Source organism: Callospermophilus lateralis, chromosome 8 (assembly GCF_048772815.1).
Source record: "Callospermophilus lateralis isolate mCalLat2 chromosome 8, mCalLat2.hap1, whole genome shotgun sequence".
In the NCBI taxonomy this organism is placed as follows: domain Eukaryota; kingdom Metazoa; phylum Chordata; class Mammalia; order Rodentia; family Sciuridae; genus Callospermophilus; species Callospermophilus lateralis.
Window position 1 is genome coordinate 115,988,063 of NC_135312.1, and position 16,086 is coordinate 116,004,148.

The 16,086-nt window shown below is 39.1% G+C and overlaps 1 non-coding gene across 1 annotated transcript; it reads left to right on the forward strand.

The window, feature by feature from the left end:
- The first annotated feature begins 14,904 nt into the window (after positions 1-14,904).
- On the forward strand, positions 14,905-14,974 carry Trnae-cuc (transfer RNA glutamic acid (anticodon CUC)). Its single transcript has one exon. It is a non-coding gene; the product is annotated as a tRNA-Glu (tRNA).
- The last annotated feature ends 1,112 nt before the right edge of the window (positions 14,975-16,086 follow it).

Consider the following 16,086-nt stretch of genomic DNA (forward strand, 5'->3'; position numbering starts at 1 on the left):
TGTTATTTTCTGATTCACTAGCTTTCTTACACTGTGTCCAATCTAGATTTTATTCCATATATTGAACTTAAACATTTTTTAAAGTTCTGATTTTCTTTGTTTCAAGGGTTCTGATTTGTTTTTTTTCATATACATAATTTATTTCTGACTATTTTGCATCATATTTTGATTATTCTTTTTTAGGCATATTATTTCCTCTTCTGTCTCTACGTGGAGTCTTAACTTACTGTAAATTCTTTTTCTTATTCTTTTATTGTTTTAATTTCCTATGGAGTGAATTACTATTCCAATTGTTGACATTATTGGCTGTCTTTCCTGGTGCTAGTTTTGGACATGTGTTTTGTAATTTTAAAGCTATTTAATAGTTTTTCAGGCTGTGTATAGTAGGAAATTTTATTATATTTTGCATTTTATTTGCCTCCACACTCACCACTTTCTGACTCTCAGTACTATAGTTGTCACCAGATTTCCCTGTTTAGAATTGGGTCCCTTACTGGTTCCTTGTGGCTCTTGCCCCTTTGCCTTCACATCTCAATTTGCTAGAACACAATTTGCTAGAACTCGGGACCCTTAGTTTTAAAACCAAGAATATCCTTGGAAAACCAGAGTAAGCTGGTTACCCAAAGCCTAATCAGTAGCTGGCGTGGCTCGGGCCTGGTGGTCAAATGTTTCTCTGCCTCTCCAAACATGGAATTTATTTATTTATTATTTTATTAGTTGATTTTATTTTTTAAAATAAATGACAGCAGAATGCATCACAATTCTTAGTACACATATAGAGCACAATTTTTCATATCTCTGTTTGTATATAATGACACCAATTCATGTCTTCATACATGTACTTTGGATATTGATGTCCATCACATTCCACCATCATTGTAAACATGGAATTTATGATGAGCTCAGCTTCCAGCGACAGTTGGAAGTAGTTCTTTTCTACTCATCGGGTGGTTTTAACAGAGCCTGGCCCCCCGAGTCTGACCTCATGTGGGGATTGTGGTGAGTTCCGGTTATCCCCTGGGAGCTGAGCTCCAGTTGCCTCTCCTGCTTCCGGGAGCTGGGGCAGCCTCCACGGTGAGTTCCATCTCCATTCTGCATTTATTTTCTGTCTTTGGTCCTTGAAGATGACTAAAAGTACATCCCTACCTTAGTCCTGTCTCATTTCTTAGGGAAAAGCTTACTCTTCCTCTTTCTTCTGTTTTAAACTTTCATAGAGCTCTAGTATCTAGTAACGGACTTAAGTGTAGGGTTTTTTATGATGTCCTCTCCTGCATGCCATGACCTTGGCGTTCCTTCAGTTCCTGTTTATTTATGTTGACCAGCTTGGCCTCACGGTACTGTCCTTCCTTCTCTGTGTTCTCCTCTGTTTCTGGGATACTCCCACCCGCCTCCAGTCTGCTGCTTGTTCTGTCTTCTCTGTGTTAACAACTGGCAACACAGATGTTTTTCAGCCTGGCTGTTTCCATTTGTAGGTTACAAAACCATCTCAAAGTTTTCATATCAAAACCAAGTCTCTGATTCTCCTCCAACAATCTTCCCAACCTTGACAAATAACATCTCCATTCATCCAGTTACCGAGGCCCAACGCTCATCATTGAATATTCTCTTTTTTGCACATTCCATATCTATTCCTTAGCAAATTCTGCCAGGTCTACCTTCAAACTCTATCAAGTTTTCACTCTTTATTGTTATTTACAAGGTGTTAATGGCCTCTATTTAACTCGTTCTCCTATTCGGTTTTATATATCCTCTGTTAAAAAAAACAAAACAAGCAAACAAACAAAAAAAAATTCTGAAACTTACCTTTCCAACATGGAAAGAGACCCAAGAGGAAGGGAAAGATATGAAAGTGAGTGCTCTCTGGGGTCAGGCCTGGGCACTGTGTCACGTCTTTTACATTTAATTCATTTGGCCTGACCACAGGGCTTTGAGCTTAATCATTATTATCATCTATATTTTATCTGAAAGACCTTAGCCAGGTGAGTTAATTAGCTGGGATCAAGAACTCAATTTGCTAGAACTCGGGACCCTTAGTTTTAAAACCAAGAATATCCTTGGAAAACCAGAGTAAGCTGGTTACCCAAAGCCTAAGGTCAGTGACTAGCAGGTAAAGAACCTTGAGCAGGAACCCAAGCCCATCTGAGCATAGAGTCTTTCTTCTCCCCATGATGCTATATTGTCTTCATTAAACAAATAGGAGGGAAAAAGCTTGATTGAGAGAGTAGATAAAAGGTAAAGGCATGAAAAATTCACAGAGGGCAAATAACCATTTCCAGAAAGAAATTTTGTCTGGGGTAATTGTGTATCATCAGGAGTCAGGAGACCAGAAATCTGGTTCTAGTTCATTCACAAACCCAGTGTAAATTTAAAATCACATCCCTGTGTTGCTCTTTCTGTACCTGTAAAATGAGGGGCTAATCAGATGACTCCTAAGATGCTTTCCAATTTTAAATGATATTATTTGAAGCTGTCCCTTAAATATAAACTTTCCCAAACCATTTCAAAGCCTGTAAAATTAGTTTTCTCAAGGTCACTGAGAAAAAAGAAAACTGAAAGTAGAAGTCAGGATTTGCAATATTTCATAATGTGCTCAATTTCTAGATCTGGCTCTTTAACATCAGTTGGTATTTTTGCACAAAGCGTAATTCTATTGAAGCGGTAGCAGTGTTGGCCTTTAATTTATTTTATTTAATTTGTTACAATTAACTTTATAGTGTTTTCATTGTTGTCTTTAAATGTTTACACAGTGTCCCAAACATCTCAGCAGGGGACTGCTTTATAAATCAAGTTTTCACTCTTTATTGTTATTTATAAGATGTTAATGGCTTCTATTTAAGGCTCCTGTGATTAATAGCTGAGAGAATGTAGTTTTATACCAGCCCTGTTTTCATCTGTGAAAATCACAAGGAAAAGAGAGTCATAACATGCCACAGTTATCACTGAAGGCATAACACCGCATGCATGATATGGGGATTTTCATAAGCCATTTGGATAACATTTTGCTACAGTGGAGTGACTAGGACACAAGGCACTAGTACCCTCGTTTGTTCTTGGACACACGTGTTCTTACTGATGGGTTTCTAACCAAATTCTCAAAAATAAAATTTGATAAGATACAGCTTCTAATATTTTAACATTTGATGCAAGAAAAGCTGCACTTTCTCTGTTACTTCCACTCTGGCCCTTTCTCCCGGCATCTGAAAGCTGAATTCAAAGACTGAAATGGGAATTTGGGGTGAGAAAAATGTGGAATAATGTGAACTTTTTTCAGACTAGTTTTTGGTTTGTGTGAGTATGTGTGGGTTTCTCTAGCACTCACTCAGGACCAAAGTAATGAGCTTCTTATCTCATTTCTATAACTGTGGTCTTCCTATCAAGATAACTAGATGGATAAATTTTAACAAGCAAAGTCCATTAGCCACAGTGCAAAAATTCATGATAGGTTATAAGGACATTTCAGTAGTAGTCTGAGAAAGCCTAGAAAGTTGTAAAACTTTAGGATTTCCTTGCAGGAATTCAAATCAATTTTTCTTATGGAGTATTTATTACGTGGCTTACTGTGTACTTGATCTTAAGGAAGACATACAGGAAATTTTAAAAACTAGTTTCTTCCCTGGTGGGGCTTATAATCTAGCACCAATATTGATGGCTTTTAGCAAAGATCTATGCTTCATATTTGTTTTGGTGGTAAAAAGAAATGTAATGACTAAGGTAGTATTTTTCAGTTTTAATGTGTCACATTGAAAAATGAATGTACTATATCTTAATATTGTTATTAAGTAAATTATAATTGATGTATGACATTTTAGAAAACTGCACAGTTCCTATAAGTGTGCAGCTTTATGCATATTTACAAAGTGAACACATCATAAAACCACCATCCCATCGAGAGAGAGCAATAACAGTCCCTGGTGAACTCACCTGACATATTATACTCCCCAGAGGTTGCCACTGTCTTGTTTTCTATTGTTCTTAATATAGTAACAGTAGACACAGATTCTGCTTATGTTTTAACTTTATTTTAGCTAATGTCCCTAGGGCTTCTTTCTTTTAAGGGTATGTGTGAGATCATTTATATCTGTGTACAGCAATTCATTCTCATGGCTATAAAATATCCATTGAGTAAATAAAATGACAATTATTTACCATTATTCTGCTGTCAGTGGACCTTTGGTTTGCTTCTAGTATTTAGATGTTATATCCATCTCATGTGTGTCATTTAGTAAATGCTATGAAGACTGTGTGCTGGGATTCAGAGGATTTGGTCTTAGTTATAGATTTGGTTTTTGAAGACAATGCCAATTAGTTTCCCAAAGATTACATATGTATACTCCTTGAGATAGTAAATGAATATTTCAGTAGCTCTGTGTCCTCATGGACTCTTGATTTTTTAAAAAATATTTTTAGTTGTAGATGGACACAATGCCTTTATTTTATTCGTTTATTTTTATGTGGTTCTGAGGATCGAACCCAGTGTCTCGTACTTGTGAGGGAAGTGCTTCACCACTGAGCTACAACCCCAGCCCTACTCTTGATGTTTTTAAGAAGCCATTTGTTTGGGTGTGAGATGTTTGTGATTTTATTTTGTGTGTCTTGGATGACAAATGGGTTTTGAGCATCTTTTCACATGCTTATTTCTCTTTGGAACTCCCCCTTACAAAGTGACTATTCCTGTCTTTTGCCTATTTTTATATTAGGTTATCTATCTTTTCCATTGATTTGTAAAAGTTATGAATTGGTGTGAATATACTTTGTATAGAAACAGAGATATGAAAACTTGTGCTCTATATGTGCAATAAGAATTGTAATGCATTCCACTGTCATATATAAATAAAAAAAGAAATCATGGAAAAAAATTATTTGCATTGTATATGCTATGTTTGTGTGTATTATTTTGAATGATAAAGGGACTAAAATCCAGTTTTTCAAGTCCCTTGAACAGTTAAATCTCTTAACTCAGGAATGGTTCCACCTATGACACTGATTGTGTGCACCCCTGTACCCCCACCAAGTTATTCCACTTAGCCACTGTGGAATGATAGGCTAATCTCCCCAACCCCAGCTCACCATTACCTGTTGATGATCTTGGATTCTCAGTGATCTTTAGGGTACATGTTCATTATTGACAAATCATATCTTATGTGTTGCTCTTTCAAACACTAAAATAAGATCACAGAAAAACTGCATGGCTTGTTGAATATGACTCTGAAGGATCAGTTTTCTTTCACTCATTTAGAGAGGTAAAGTTGAAAAGAACATTTTTTAACTAAGCAGAGTCTTTGAGAGAATTTTAAAGCATCATGGGAGAATGTTCTTAGTTAAGCACCTCTTTCTTAATGAATTGATCATTGAAATAAAGTGAATTCTTTCATGATTTAAAGATTTAATTTTTTTGTATGAGTAGGAGTATTTGGGGTATCTCAATTAATGGGTGTCTATGCTTGACCACAGTGGAATAGACAAAAACATCTGTTTTATGAAACCATTAAGTCTGATAGCTGGAAAGCACCGGTGAGATAACTTCTCTGTGTTGGGGTTGGGATTAGCTGGGAGTAAGAATGGCTCAGGGGCAGCTTTGTGACCCTCTCCAATCAGAACAGCGGTGCATTCTGTTCATCGGTTCTCACTGCCTTCTGAGAATTCCCTTAAACCTGGGCTGAAGCTGTGATTGTCACACCTTGTGTCTATTTAAAATCCTTCCCTTACAGTTGAGGAGGTAGGACTCAGAAGTTAAGTGGTCTGGCCCAGATCACACCTTTGGCTGTGGCAGAGGTGGGACTGAAATCTGAGTTTTCTCCTGCCTTGTGGTTTGTGTTAAGCGGGACTGGGCGGCCCAAAGATTCATTATGTCCCTTTCCTTCCCACCTCCTTGCTCTGGATAACAAATTAACCCAAGTTACTCAGAGAATCAGAGGGTGGTGTTTGTCTCAGGAAAGAGGTGTTATTAAATATTTGCTGATGTTGCTCCCTGCCCCTGGGCTCCCATCTTACCTGATACTCATGGTCACAAATTGATACAGTATCATCTTTCCATCTCATTTTATAGCCCTCTGAATATAATTCACTCAAATTTTGACTGTGTGATTATAAATCTTTCATTCTCCTGTCATCTAGTGTACCTTTCCCCATTTTAGGCACCTGTTATTGGCCCTGTTTTATTGGTCCTAGTTGATACCTGTTCTGTTTTGGTTTTTGTTATTGTTTGGGTGTGGTAGTCTCCAAAACTTCATATGTGAGGCAACACAAGAACATTCAGAGGTGAAATGGTTAGATTATGAGAGTAGTAACTTAATCAGTGGATTAATCCATTGATGTGGATTAGCTGGGCGTTAACTGTAGGCAAGTAATGGCTGGAGGAGGTGGATCACTGGGGTTTTGTCCTTGGTGAATGAACGCTCTCTCCTTCCTGTTTGCCAGGCCTAGAGCTGTTTTCCTCCACCCAGCCCTCCTACCACAACGTTCAGCCTCACCTTAGGGACAGAGCTGTGGAGCCAGCCATCTATGGACTGAGACCTCCAAAACCATAACCAAATTAAACCTTTCCTCCTCTACATTGTTCTTGTCAGGTCTTTTGGTCACAGCAACATGAAGCTGACTAAAGCAGTTTAGTTCCTTGCTCTCTTTCTCTTTTCTTCTTCCCAGTGTTTGATACCAGCAGATCTTCTGGTCAGAGGGACAGAAAGAGAGAAGCCAGTCAGGAAGCCAATCTGGAAAATGACCGACTTAAGTGTCCTTGTTGACTTGAGAAAAATAAAGTAGAGGGGGGCTCATGCTTACTACAGGAAACAGAGATAAGGACAGATCCTGGGAGGGAGGTTCCAGAAGCCACAACTCGAGAGCAGTGGCAAGAGTTGCAATAAGAGACAGGAGATCCAAACGAATTTCCTTGGTATCCTGCTCCAGAGCTACAAAGGAAATGGGAAAGTTGAGAGGGACAGAGGAGAGGCAGGAACCTGGACCATGCAGTTGATTTCTGGGATTTGGCACCACTGCTTTTCAGCATAGTGTATAAAAGCAGTGTGGCAATAGGGTTTAGCATCTAATGGGGTCTGGGGGATCCTTTCTCCCAACAACTTTATTATGCAAACGATGAAATGAGGCCAAGACAGGTCAAACTAGGGCCCTTGAATCAGCTCTGGGTGGCATTGTGGAATGACAGCTGTATACTTTTCATCCATATTTACTCAGTGGCACGAGAGAAGATACCACCAGGCAAGAGGCTAGGGTTTATTCTCACTGCAGTCAGAAGCCATGGAAGGGAAGTGATCTCATTCACATTAAGAAGGTTGACTCCTGCTGTGTGCAGAATGAATAGGGAAGGGGTGGAAAGAGAGCAGTTAGGAGGCTGTTTCAGGGGTCTGGATATGAAACAATTGTATCTGGAAGATGCAGGTGTATTTTGAAATTCATCTATCTAGAAAACTTGGTGGATGGTGTGGGAAGTGAAAATTTGAAGGAATCAAAGGTTCATGACTTGAGCAACTGGGTAGATATAGGGACAGTTTCTCAACAAATAGGAAGGAGTGAAAGTGTGATTGAAGGTTAGGAGGGTTGTGGGAAGGAACAATGAGGAGAACATTTGAGGTTGAAAATAAAAATTTGCTCTCATTTGCCCTAATATCAAATGCTGAAACTGCCTGTCCATCCCTGGAGCATGGTTCATTTTTCTGCATTCTGCTGCAAAACACAGGGCAGTTCTTTGCCACCAGGATACTTAATTCATAAAGGATACAGTGTTAGCTTTCTGTTGCTGTGACAAAATACCTGAGATAATCAGATAATCAACTTATAAAGAGGAAAGATTGATTTTATACTTTCACAAGTTTCTCTTCATGGTTACTTGGCTCTGGAGAGAGAGAGAGAGAGAGAGAGAGAGAGAGAGAGAGAGAGAGAGAGAGAGAGGAAGAAGAAGGAGGAGGAGGAGGAGGAGGAGGAGGAGGAAGAAGAAGAAGAAGAAGAAGAAGAAGAAGAAGAAGAAGAAGAAGAAGAAGAAGAAGAGGAGGAGGAGGAGGAGGAGAAGAGAGAGAAGGAGAAGGAGAAGAAAGAGGAGGAGGAGGAGGAAGAGAATGAGAATAGGGAGAGAAGAGAAGGTGAAAGAGAGAAAGGAGCTGTGATCCCAATATTTATCTCCTTCAAAGGCATGATTCCAATGACCTAACTTCCTCCCACCAGGCCCCACCTCCTATAGGTTCCATCACTTCCCAACAGTGCCATGGAGTGGGGACCAAGTCCTCAACATGTGGGACATTTTGGAGAACATTTAACATGCAAATTATAGTAGACACCATGATAAAATCTTATCAGTTGTCTAGTTTAGGAAGGTCAAGCTAAGAAGATAAAATACAAAATGCTTTTCACTTCTGTTTTCCTTTTATCCACATAAAAATGGAATTAGAAATTCTTAACATCCTTGTAACCCAGTTTAGGAGAGCCTTAAGTTGCATCTACTGGAAGAGAAAGGTGAAGGGACATTTTTCTAAATGGGCTGAAAGAGGCATGAGGAGGAAGGGCATCCCTGACCAGCGTGCTGTTGCCATAATTACTCATTCCACAAATATTTTATGAGGCACTTCTGCATGCTGGGCCCCATTCCAGGCACTGGGAGTATAGCAGGGAGGAAAACAGTCCTTGCCCTTATGGAAGCAACATTCCAGAACAGTGGATATGTCAAAATATGTCCCCAAATGGATTAGTTCATTGTCCGTAACAGCAGCAGGAAGTCTAACCCTGTTTCAGACACAGGCGCTGCTGCTTGCTGTCCCCAGGACCACAGGTGTTCTCAGCCCATGCGTCTGCTAGGCTGTTTCCTTTACCTGCCTTCTGTGTTCCTCTTAGGGGAGAGCAGTCTCACCTACTCAGGACTGATTTTTAGTGCCACAGGCGTGTGCTGGCTTGTGTCTGGTTGATGCCCTTGCTTGCACTACTGCCCCTGGGCCCTGCCTACCAGGTGTGGCTCAGTCCCTCTTGATGCATTACACTTTCAGCCTTTGCTGGTGTCATTGACCTTTGAACTTGTGCTGCTCATGGGTTTATAGCACCTACTTCCCAGGGCTCATAGACTTTCTTATGATATCTGGAGTATAATTGTATCTTGATTTTAAAGCTTGACCATAATTTTGCCTTTTCTTCCAAAATAGATGGAAAGCCCTTTCAACTCAGGTACCAGATATGCATTTATTTATGGATCAGTGCATCAGGAGGGGCTCAGAATCTCATAACTGTCTGCATGGTCTTAAAGTGGAGAGAGACCCTGTATCCTGACAGTCTGGGTCACTGTGCTCATCTATCTCTAAGCAATTCTACCCTTTGCATCCTTCTTCCATCCCCATCTTTTGTCTCGGAGTTTCGCCCATTACCTTGGGTTTGTGAGGGCATTACTATGACAGCACCCCTTAGGATGCTGGACTAGTTTTCTGCATTAGAAGGACAGTGGGATGTCTTGCTGCCAGACAGTTTAATACAGGATGACACTCCTGGCACACCGAATTAAGGTAAAGGAGCCAACAGCCCCGGAGAAGAGTCCATTTCTATGGAGATCAATACAAGACAATGACAGAGCACATTTTAAATTTATTTTTTCTTGTATTTAAATGTAAGAAGACACTAATTAAGCCAAACCAGGAGATGACATCTGATGGTTAATTGCTGAGGGAGGTGCTGTATTTTAATTTATCCAGGTTTATTTGCTGAACCAGACAGACAAGGTACATGTTCTGTGCCCTTGCCCATGGTATGATGCTGATGATTTGAGAATTAATCTTTTTGGATGTCCTAGATTTTTTATTTTAAAACTGTAACTACAGTAATTTCCCTTCTTTGGGAAAGAAGCTGCAGCAAAGTGTTGTAGTCCTTATGTGTTTACTCAAATAATACCCAAATTATTGAGCAGGTCTTGAGTACTTCCCCCCATTATTTGTTGGTTGAATCAGACAACTGAATCTTCTACTGTCAGGTTGAGAACAATAAACTTCATGGGACTTTTTAAAGCCTTTAGTATCCCTGTTTGTAATTATAAAGTCACGTGAGTATGTAGTGGTATATATCAGTGTAATGACTCCCTGGCTATGGAGACCACATTTGATGTGTTTTGGATGAAACTTTGAAGGTAATGTCAATGTAAACTGTAGGAGCAAGGGCTCAGCTCTGTGAGCTCATTACTCTGTCCTTTTTTGGAGCACCTCCAGAAACCCAACACTGAGCTGGGGTGCAAGGCAGGAGCTCACTCCTCTGGACATTTGAATCTTTGGGAAACTTCAAAAAAATGCACATGCCTAGACTTTGATACTTTATTAAAACCTTTCCAGTTGATGTTGATGTTCATCTAGAGTTGAGGACAATTGGTATAAAGTCTAATTTTGTTTCCAAGGCAATTGAAATCTCTTTGGGAATATTGGTCTTTTGTATATAGCAGTCACTTTGTCATTTTATCTTCTTACACAAGTGCATATAAATTTTAAGGGAGGTGCTTGGACAACACAGCTGGAGGTCCAGGTGACTGACATAACCCTATGCTCAAAGGCAGGAACACATAAGGTGTGTGCCAGGTATTAATTGGATTTAAGTTGGAAAATAATGAAACATCTGAGGCAGTCTTCCTTTATAAAGAAAAGAGACTTATTTAGCTTATAATTTTGGAAGGTAAATGGGTGCTAGCTTTGGCCCAGCTCAGGTGACGGCCCTCTTGGTTGAATCACATCCTGGTGGAAGTGCATGTGAAAGCAAGAGATCACATCCTAGAAACAGGAAGCCAGAGAGGAGGAGTGCCAGGATCCTTTCTGATGGCATGCCTCCAGTAGAACTAAGGACCTCTCACCAGGCTGCACGGTGGGAGGTCATCCCCACAGGAAGGACCAGCTTTCTGCACTTGAACCTTAGCGGGACACATCCAAACCACAAAACAGGCTATTTGGAACCAGTAAGGTGCAGAGCCCTACCTAATGATGGCATTAATGTTATTGCCTTTGGAAGGGGGAGGCATTGAAGGTTTTAGAGCAGAAGAATGAAGTGTAAAAGGTGTTCATTGTTCATCTTCTTTATTTGTGAGTGAAAAGAAATAGCTAAAAATAAACATTCCTCATCACTGAAGGACTTAATGTAACTGTGTTTAAGGACTTGGAGATCATCCTTCAGAAAGATCGCCCCCCACTGTGATGGCTTCTGCAGAGACTGAGCCTGAAAAAGAGAAATGTGAGTATTGATGCTTACCTAATTACTTGGTGCATGGCGCACGGCACTCCAATTGTTTTAAAGAATCTTGTCTTTAATTAATAGCTCGCTGAGTTCTGTACTTGCACACCTTACATTACTTTTATTTAAATATCACCAATTTCTGAGAGATTTGTAGCAACTTTCAGTTTAGTATGTTGTCCAGTGTGTTATTCGCTAGTCAATATGCAGTGCTTGAAATGTGGCCAGCAAAAGTAAGAAAATGAATATTTAATTTAATATCTTAAATTGAAAATGGATGATTCAGTTATTGGGAAACTTTTAAGTGTGTTTAAGCCTATCTTAAGTATATGAATCTGCATTTTCAAGTGAATATTTTATAAAATCAACATACAGATGAAATATTTCTGATAAAAATTTAGCATCTGAATTGATATGTTGTATGTGAAAAACACATACAGGATTTCGAAATAGAACCAAAAAACAATGTAAAATATCTCATTAATTTTGAATATTGATTAATGTTGAGAGCATATTTGGACATATTTTATTAAAATATAATATTTTACATTTTTTTGGAATATTGAATATTGATTAATGTTGGCAATATATTAGAGCATATTTATTAAAATATATTTTATTAAAATATAATAGCTATGTTATTAAAATTAATTTGAATTTTTACTTATTTTTTCACTTATTTTTAGTATTTTAGAAAATTTTAAATTACATACAAATTACATATGCAGCTCACATTATTATTTTTTTTCTATCTTCATTGGGGTATCACGGATGAATAAAATTTGTAGACGTTTAAGGTGTTCAGCATGATGACATGATGTTTAGTTATATGTACCCATTGTGAAATTATTACCACAGTCAAGTTAATTAATATATTTGTTGCCTCACATAGTTGTATGTGTGTGTGTGTGTGTGTGTGTGTAGAATACTTTGGTTTACTCTCATCAAATTTCAAATATAGAATCCATTATGAACATTATATTCCTTTTAGAATTGATCTTGATTCGGCAAACAATCCTAAATTTAGGGCTAGGTAGCATGCCTGAGAAACCTGGAGTGCTGGGCATAAAGCTGAGAGTATGACTCTTCTGTTAGGGCCTCCATTAGTATATGGTACCGCCACCTGGCATCTGTCCAGTGCTAACAATGTAGTGCTGTGAGGATCGCTTCTGTTATTTCTCCATTTGGAGAATACAGCAAAATTTTAAAGCTAGAAAGGGTGGGAAGGGAAGAAGATCCAGCAAGCAGAGGAGGAATGTTCTCAGTTTCATTTTGCCTTCAGGTCATGCCCACAATTACTTAAATCATATTGGAAGTCACAATGCTATGAGCTTGGAATTCCCCTACATTTTCTTAGCAGCCTGCCCCCAGTCTGAGAAATAACAGAGATTTTACTTTTTTGGGGGGCAGGGGGATGTAAAATCTCTCTAGGTAGGCAGGGAACCTATTGATCATTTTTGTTGCCAAGAAGGTAAGATACATTGCTAAAGATGACCAGGCAAAATAGGAGGGAGTGTAAGGAAAACCGTGTCTCAGATGCCCTCCATGTGGAACTGAAGAGTTGGATCTTGACGCAGAATGTATTGTGAGGAAAAAAAAAATGGTTCAATATGTGATTTAGGACATTACTATATGCCCCTTGAAATTTGAGTTTCACTTGTTTAACTTTTTTTGAAAAGAAATAATTCATGTCTTGTTTTTCTTTTTTTGAACTCAGGGGCACTTGCCCACTGAGCCACATCACCATCCTATTTTGTATTTTATTTAGAGACAGGGTCTCACTGAGTTGCTTAGCACCTCACTTTTGCTGAGGCAGGCTTTGAACTTGTGAACCTCCTGTCTCAGCCTCCTGAGCCGTTGGCCTAGCCTCATATCTTCTTTTACATGTGAAAAGAATTGTATATAAATTATTTGTTTGAAGTTTTAATTCAAAGAGCTTCTATTCACTTTCCAGCTTCTACAACTCTTTACCCTAGAAATATGGCTAGTGATCTTAGTTTCAGCTTCTCTCCTGTCTGGCTTCTCCCCACTTCAGCTTCTCCCCTCTCCATAGCTCCTCCTGCCCCTACACCAGGATAATTCTGACCTCTTCTACCCTCTGAACCGGCTAAAAACACAGGTTCTTTTTGAAGATGTCTTTGAAAAGAGATCTTTGTGTTTATGCACTTATACCCAAAGTTTTGTTGATTTGTTTTTTACCTGTTGGGTGTATGTTATTTTTAGCCAAGAAATTCTTTTCTGCAAAATACAAGTTTGAAAGAGCTCAAATAGGTAAAACAGAGATGGTCTGAACTGCTCTGATTGAAAGAAGGAAGAGCCCCCAAGGCACATGAAATTAATGAAGCACAAACTTAAAACCACAGCTTTATCCTGGATTTGATTCACTGTGTTACTTCTCTTGGGATATTTCTGATTTACCTTATCTCTAATAATGCAACATAAAGTGTTATCTCTTTAAAGAGAAATTTCTACATTACTGAGCTGGCTGGTAGTGATTTACACTGTCCTCTATTATACCATGTTTCTTGCTGAATTTCATTTCTTAACAATTTTTTTTTTTGGCACTAGACTGTTAAGCACCTAGGGGGTAAAAATAGCTAGCTATCTTTATCTTACATATTTTGGGTCATTTAGCACTAAAAAGCACTTAACCCTAAGTAGGTGCTTAATGAATATACCTTGAACCCAGCTCCCATTGTACCTGAGGTGAAGCTTTTCTAACACATGTGAAATCAATCAGGCATTTACTCTGAAAACACACACTTCGATGGCCTTATCCATGTGGCCATACACCTTTGGTTAGGGTTATCTTCTTAGCAAATTTTTGTGAAACACTCTGGAGAACACTGTCTTTTAATGGGAAGAATGGAAACCCTCTGAATGTGGCCAGTTATTTGTTATGGTTATGAAAAACACATGCTTGCAAGCTCCTGGGTCTTTTTGGATACAGACAAGATTTGCTGAATGATTATAATCAAGAAATGGCTCATTCCCTGTCAGAGTTTCCATGACTACATTTTCTTTCTGTATCTTCAGTTCAAAGATTTACTGGAACTATACAGAGCCCTTAAAACAGTTGATGAACTATCATTGCAATAACATTAAATGGATGATATATGAAGAATGAGTTTTCCTTCAAAGAGAAAATAAATGTAAGAACTTATTTTAGGCTGTTGAAAACTTAAGGATTAGAAGTATTCACATTTTCTTTCTCCACGGAAACATTAATATTTGCACTCACTTGTAAGTCAGCTTAATATAATCATTTCTGTGTCTTTATGACCTTTATTATTAAGCATTTGTTATTGCTTATGATGATTTATTCTCTCTCTCTCTCTCTCTCTCTCTCTCTCTCTCTCTCTCTGCCATGCTGGGCATTGAACCCAGGGCCTTGCACATGCTAGGCAACTGCTATTTCAGAGTTATATCCTTGGTTTGGGGATTTAGTAACTTGAAGAATCCCAAGGATGAAGAGATTTTATTATCTGTGAACACATTTATTCATTAGTTTTATATAAGAAGAATTGTGATATGAGTTTATTCAAAGTAAATTAGAAAAATAATCTTAACATAATCATTCTGGTGATGTGTATTTACAAATAAACAAAGGATTAAGTGTAGTTGTCTTAATGGAGAAGGAGCAGACATTGGTGACTTCTTTTTAATAATTTCAGTTAAAATGTGAACTTGAATGCATAAAAGCTGCAAACTAGGGCTGGGGATATGGCTCAGTTGGTAGAGTGCTTGCCTCTCATGCACGAGGGCCTGGGTTCAATCCCCAGCACCACGAAGGAAAAAAAAAAATAAAAGCTGCAAGTTTAATGCTCATCCCATTGTGAACAAACAAACAGAAACCTCAGAGCTTCCCAACAGGATGGATCCTCATGATCAGAATTGTTTGATTTAAATTTCTCATAACTTTAGATTCAATTGTTGGATATATACATATCTGTTTTAGTCAGATTTTTTGTTTCTGTGACTAAAGGACCTGACCAGAACAATTGTAGGGGAAGAAGGGTTTATTTGGAGGCTTGTGGTTTCAGAGGTCTTAGCCCATAGAAGGCCAGTTCCATTCCTTGGGGCTCCAGGTGAGACTGAACATCATGGCAGGAAAGTGTGGCCGAGGGAAGCAGCTCACCCCATGATCAGAAAGCAGAGAGAGAAGAAAATTCCACTCTCCAGATACAAAATGTATACCCCCTAGCCACGCCCCCAATGAACCTCCTCCTCCAGCCACACCCCACCGCTTCCATTACCAATCAGTTAATCCCTATCAAGGGATCAATTCACTGATTGGGTTAAAACTCTTATGACACAATCATTTTTCCACTGAACCTTCTTGCATTGTCTCACACCTGAGCTTTTGGAGGACACATCTCATTTAAACCATGTCGATATCCTTGGACATTATGAAGAAACAACCCTGGCATTGCCCTTGCTAAGCCATGGCAATATGAATTATCTTGTGCCACCTTGGGAACTTTAGTTTTGGTACTGGAGATTGAACTCGGGGGCTTCAACACTGCGCAACACCCCTAGTCCCTTTTTCATATTTTACTTAGAGACAGGGTCTCTCTGAGTTGCTGAGGCTGGCTTTGAACTTGTGCTCCTCCTGCCTCAGCCTCTGAGCTGCTGAGAGGTACAGTGCACCACTGCTTCTGCTTCAAGGAGGAGTGGTGCACTCCACCTAATTTTTGATGTCAGAAGAAAATCTGAACAGCTGCCTCAGCACCCAGAATGACAACAAGGATTCAGGGCCGCCTGCCTGGGATCAGCGTGTCCACCCACTGTCTGTGGAGCTGCTTCGGGAACTGTGCACAATTGCTACACTCTGACCATGGCTGTCTGTCTCTGCTCTTTTATGAACAATATTAAGGCCTCGTTCCATTCAAGACTCTG